We start from the raw sequence: 6,400 nt of genomic DNA on the forward strand, positions 1-6,400 counted from the left end.
AATTTTCTTAACTTCCTTTTTGCTTTTTGCTTAACTTCCCAAAGCGACTCAGGCTATGTGAAACGCCGTACTGAGGGGATCCGGAAATATCGACTACCTGGGATTCTTCAACGTTCCCTGACACCGCACAGAACACGGGCGTCTAGAATCTAGCCTCCATCGGAATTTGTCTGCCACGGCTGGGATCGAACCCGAACTGCTCCCGTGTACACTTCACTGTTTGCATTATCCTGTGAACCGCTACGCATGCTGCACCGCGGAGGTGCTAGTATCAGCGCTCTCAGACGGCACCTCAGTCGAATCGAAAATAAAGCTGTGCCAGTGACAGCGTGATTCGCGAAAGCGGTGCCTACGGCCCAAAATGACAGCCGTCAACAACATGCGGCCTTAGGGTCCGTCTCCTGACGTTACCTCGAGGACACTGGATGTAGCAACGATCGAAGCCCGCCTGCGATCCCTCTTGCGCTATAACCTGCAGGCGAAGTTCGCCCAGGCAGAACCTATCTTTCATATCCACTGCGTCACCTCGGATACTTCTTTGTTCCACGACCTTATTTCAGGTCTGTCTCCTGAGGTAGCTCACCTGGTTGAGGACGTTATCTGTGGACACCTGGGCAATACCTGGTGCCAACGGATGAATCAGCGCGTTCTGGAACGCGCCAAGGTGTCCGAGAGCGCGCGCTCCGGCACCTTCGGACCTGCAGAAAGCTTGGAGATAGCCGACCCATGCAGCTGCTCTCCGATATGCGACTCCCGAGTTCCCTCAACAGAGCGCTGTTGCGGGAACTCTCCTTGCAGTACTCGTCGCAGTCCATTCGGCTCGACCTGGCTGCTGTAGGGGCCTACGCCCTCGACCGCCTCGCCGAGCTCTCCGATTTGTTCTATGACAATGCTGCGTCTTCGGCCGCCACACTCTCTTCAATACCAGCGAACTCGGCCATGTTCGTGTCAGAGGCCAGGATCGACCAGCTCGCCACCTCTGTCGGTGCTCTTCGAACATCTCCTGGTCAAGGAGAGCCCGCTGTATGCACTAACCACCTTTTTTGTTACTGGAGCGGCAACCACTGGCAAACTTCTTGCAGCTCTTCTATCTGCTGATATCACCACATTGCAACACAAGGTATACCTTGTCGACCATTAATCACCAGTGGGCCTGCTCGTGCCTCGCTTCTGAGACCGTCAGATAGACCGAAGACTTCACTCACACGAAGACTTCCCCTATGCTTTCCCTGATATCTGGCTGTCGCATTGACCACGTCCTTCTCGACTCTGCTGGGCTGTTTCCTGCCTCACAACTGTCGGTACATTCTCATCATGACTGACAGCTTCACCTTTTGGCACCAAGCAGTGGCCATCCTGCAAATCACTATGCAAGCAGTTATATGAGGTCTATGTTTCAACATGTATTTTGCGCTTCGGCTGCCCGGCATTCTTAAAACGAACCACGGCCGGCATTTTCAATATGCCGGCTTCACGTACCTCGATCATGTGCTTGGCTTCAAGCACTGGAATACTACTGCATAACATCCCTGTGCCAGTGGCATGGCCGAGTGGCTTCATCGCAAGCTCAAGGGTGCCTTCACTGCAAGCTTTACCAGAGCTCACTCGGTCAACCACCTTCATTTTGTGCTTCACGTGGTGAGCGCCATCCTGCGAGGAGGCTTGGGCTGTTCTGCGGCGCGCCACTACTGCTTCTTCGGAGACGCGTTTTTTTACTTCGCCTCACTTATCCTAGCATCATCAGTAACACAAACGCCTACAAAATTGCATTCAAAGTTTGCGCCCGGTTCAAGCTCGATACTCTGTCTGCCGCATTTTCGTGCACCCAAAATTTGCGTTCTCGAAACACGCTTCTCAGAACAGAGACGCTGCAAAATGCGCCTCTGACTCCGGTATACGTCGGACCGAAACGAGTCATCTATAAGACTACCATGGCTGCTACCTTACTGCTCAATGATCATGAAGAGGTCGTCACGTTAGACCGCCTCGAGCCAGCCTGTCAGGAGACGCCTCCCTGAAAGCTTCCGACGGATACCGCCGGCGTCTTGACGATCTGACTTTCTCTAAGACAGCCTCATCTCTGCCCTGCCGGCGTCTCTATTTGGTTGCTCCGTCCGGGCAGAGAACCAGGTGGTGTTCACGTCGCCTCACAGTGGAGTGACACAGATCGGTATTCTCGAGACCGCGCCTCGATGCTGGTCAGCAAAGCTCATAGAGGAGCGAAAAAAGATGAGCTCCGAGTGCTACCTGCGAAAGCACGGCACGCGGACTTCAATTCCAGAAGGTCGCTGAGCTGTTTCTATTTTCTCTTCCTAAATGCGAACCTGTGATTGCGGACACCGTCTCTATGTACTTCGCTGCCATAAAATATCACGAATGCGCGACCGCCGAGCGTAGCTCATAAATTTCTTATGGACCAGTTGTTCTAAGTCATAATTACAACGAAGGTTCTCAAATTAGTGCTAGTGAAATCGGGAGATGCTTGGCACATTTCTCACCTATATGCTCACCTAGACCCTCTTTCGCTGTTCATGTATATTTTTGTGCCCGATAGCACGTATATATCACTTGCGTGCGTGCACATGCGTCTACGTGCATTTTTTGGGAGCGAACATGCTTGTGAGGTATGTTAAGAGACGTTGATAAATGGTAGAGCGTTTTGTGAACGCTGCACACAGAGTTTGGAGCGCAATCAGTTTCCAAAAAAGCATGCTGCTCATTGCCTCTAACTCTGTTCAGAAACATAACTCAAATTTTGAAACACGCAAACAAACAATAAAGATAGTGTCCCAGTGCCACGCTCCACATATTTGGTATACGTTGCCCGTTTATTACAGCGCGCATTGGACTAGCCGGCAACTAAGTGAAACCCGAGAACGCATTCCTGCGCAAGGAAGTGTGTGTGTCAAGACATTCCGTAAGGTCAAACAGCTTTAAATTAAGCGGAAAAATATAAGAACCTGCAACTAGGCCGCGAACGCCAGTTATGAAGAATGTTGAACTCGTTTATTTTCCCCTATATATTGTTATCTTGAAATAATGAATTGTTTATAATAATGTGAGAGCTCCTTTAGCACAAAACAAAATGACACATGGAGTCAAGAAAGACTGGACAGACACCTTCCTAAAAGACGTAAACGCCGTAAAACGCTCTTACACCGACGTATATCTAACCTGCTTTCATCTAAACATTCGGTCTTCAAGACATAAAGAAGATGAACTATCCGTTTTTCTCGATGAATTCACTTTTGAGTTCGATGCCATATTTTTGACTGAAACTTGGTACACACGCACCACTGAAGTTTACAAACGAGATTGCTACCAAACTTTCTTCCTAAATCGGACATCTAAGCATGGGGGTGGCGTGGCGATACTGATGAAACATGCTCTTAACTGTGATATTATACCTGAATTTTCTTTCATAAGTGATGATGTAGAATGTTTAACAGTTGTGTCGCAAAGGAATGTGTTTTCAGTTATGTATAGACCACCGGATTCTTCTGTTGATGCTTTTAGCGGTCATTTAGATCACTTGCTGAATTATGTCAATCAGAAAAACCTTAACCTCATTCTCGGTGGAGATCTTAATATCGACTTGCTGAAGCCATCTCCAGCTCAAATGACGCTTGTATCAACAATAGAGTCCGGTGGCCATCGTATTTTAACCCAAACTGCAACCCGCGTCACAATGCAAACTGCTACCCTTCTTGATATTTTTGTAACCAACATTAATAGTAATTGTGTTTCCTCCGGAGTTGTATGCTGTGATATTAGTGACCATTACCCGATTTATATACTTGTACGAGGCATCAAAAAGCAAACAACTGACTTACCCGCCGTGAGACCAACACAGTGCATCACACCCCTGACCCTTGAAGCGTTTCGTTCAAGTACCATAAACGAAAGTTGGAATGGTGTATTTTCTTCTGATACAGCCGATGATGCATATGAGTTATTCATTTCTCGCTTTAAGTCATTATACCATGAACATTTTAAAGAAAAGGTGATTAAGAAATCAAGAAGAAATCGTAAACCTTGGATCAACCACGAATCTCTAAAGATGATTAAAAAGAAATCCAAATTGTTCAAGAAATTTCTGAAAACAAAGTCGCCGGCTGATCTAGAGAGATTCAAAGAGTATCGAAATAAATTAACGGCTCACTTAAGAAATGAAAAAAGAAAATATCTGCATAATGAGTTTATGAGTGAAAATTGCGAAGGAAGCACTCAAATCTGGATGAAAATCAACAAACTACTTGATCGCAAATCAAGTTCTTCAGATGTTACCAGTCTTACTCTTGAAGGTCATAATGTAGAAGGAATCGAGCTTGCAGAAAAGTTCAATAATTTTTTTAAGGATGCTGTTTCACGAAACAGCCCCCCGAAAGCTGTACATCCCAACGTAAAAGCCAATGATCACAGTGTCTTTTTAGATCCTACCAATGAAAATGAAATTTGCAGTATTTTTGCCTCCTTAAATAATAGCAGAGCTTGTGATATAGATAACATTCAAACTGCGCCGATAAAATACGTAATTGACTGCATAGCTTCTATTCTCACCCTTATTTACAACCTCGCCCTATCTACTGGTCTGTTTCCGAAGTTAATGCAAGTGTCAAAAGTTATCGTTGTCTACAAAAAAGGAGATAAAAGTGATATGTCTAATTATCGACCAATCTCAATATTACCGGTCTTTTCAAAAGGATTAGAGAGAATAATCTACAAACGAATAATAAATTTTTGCTTAAAGTTCAATCTTCTTTCCCCTTCCCAGCATGGCTTTATCCATGGGAAATCAACCGAAACAGCGTTATTAACGCAAAAAGAAATCATACTGGATGCAATTGAAAATCGAGAAATCTGCATCGGAGTTTTCATAGATTTTTCAAAGGCTTTCGACCGCCTCAATCATGTTGTTTTACTGCAGAAACTGGAATTATATGGCGTACGCGGAACACCCTTAAGCCTTATAAAGTCTTACCTTCAACATCGTCATCAGAAAGTCCAAATAGGGTCTCATCTGTCATCATCGCAAGCAGTTTGTACCGGTGTACCGCAAGGCAGCATTTTAGGGCCTCTCCTGTTCATATTATATATAAATGATATAGTTACAATACATGATAAGCCAAAATATGTCATTTACGCAGATGACACAAGTTTATTTTTTCGAGGCACCTCAATACAGCTTCTCATTCCAATTATAAATGACGCAATGAATAGATTAAAAACCTGGAGTGAAAATAATGTACTACTTTTAAATACTGAAAAAACTAAAGCCGTACTTTTTCATGCTAGGCAATCAGCAATTATTCAGAACTTCGACATAAAGCTTGGGAGCACCAACATAGAATTCAAAGACACGATTAAAACACTAGGAATACTTTTCCACAACCACATGAGCTGGAACGCTCAAGTAGATTCTGTCATCGCTCATCTGTCACGGTGTGTTGGTATTCTCGCTAAATTCCGAAACTTCCTTCCTGTTGCAATCAAGCTAAAGATATATAACGCCATTTTTTTGTCACACTTAAACTACTGTTTTTTGGTGTGGGGAACTACAACAGAAACAAATATTCATAAAATTTACATGCTGCAAAAGAAAGCTGTCCGTTACATTGCCAATGTTGACTACCATGCCCCTACTGATCACTTATTTTCACACTACCAGATTATACCAGTCCATAGCTTGTACCGATATTACTTAGCAACCAGATACAAGAAATCCCTACAATATAATAATCGAGCCTTTCTAGACTTGACCTGCCTCACTCAAACTGTACCGGCTTATACCCTGCGCAATACAGAAAAATGGTTTATTCCTTTTTGTCGCACCAACTACGGCAATCAGATGCTACGTTACAATATGCCACACTTATTAAACAAATTACAGTCCATGAATATCGATATTTCGAAAAGCAGCTTGCGCGAAATTAAAGCTGCCTTTAAATAAGCTACAAAACGTTGTTAAGTATATTCTTTTTTTTATGATGTATAAAATGTGTTGTATGTATAACTGTGTCTGTGTAAAAAGTTTGTCTCTAGCGTTTGACCATCTTCCGATGTTTGTTGCTGTATGCCATGTAAAGGGGGGTCCGGGGGTCCCTCAAGTGATCTGCGATCACTTTTTACCCGGACCTACCCACATCTATGATGTAAAATAAACAAACTTCAAACTTCAAACTTCAAACACCGTGCGCTATAGCGGCTCTCAGGATGCAATTGACCAAGCAGCCTCAGAGCGCATTTTGCTGGAATAATTTTAATATTGCAAACAAATACTAGCCAACAATTTATTAAGCCCGGAAATTTTGTAAATTATGAAGAAAGCCTGGTATTTCAGGAAAACCTTCCTCACCAGTATAAGAGTATTGGACATTTTGCGTCCTATATACATCACGCT

The sequence above is a fragment of the Amblyomma mixtum genome, chromosome 4, assembly GCF_055824585.1.
Source record: "Amblyomma mixtum isolate Tamu chromosome 4, ASM5582458v1, whole genome shotgun sequence".
Taxonomy (NCBI): domain Eukaryota; kingdom Metazoa; phylum Arthropoda; class Arachnida; order Ixodida; family Ixodidae; genus Amblyomma; species Amblyomma mixtum.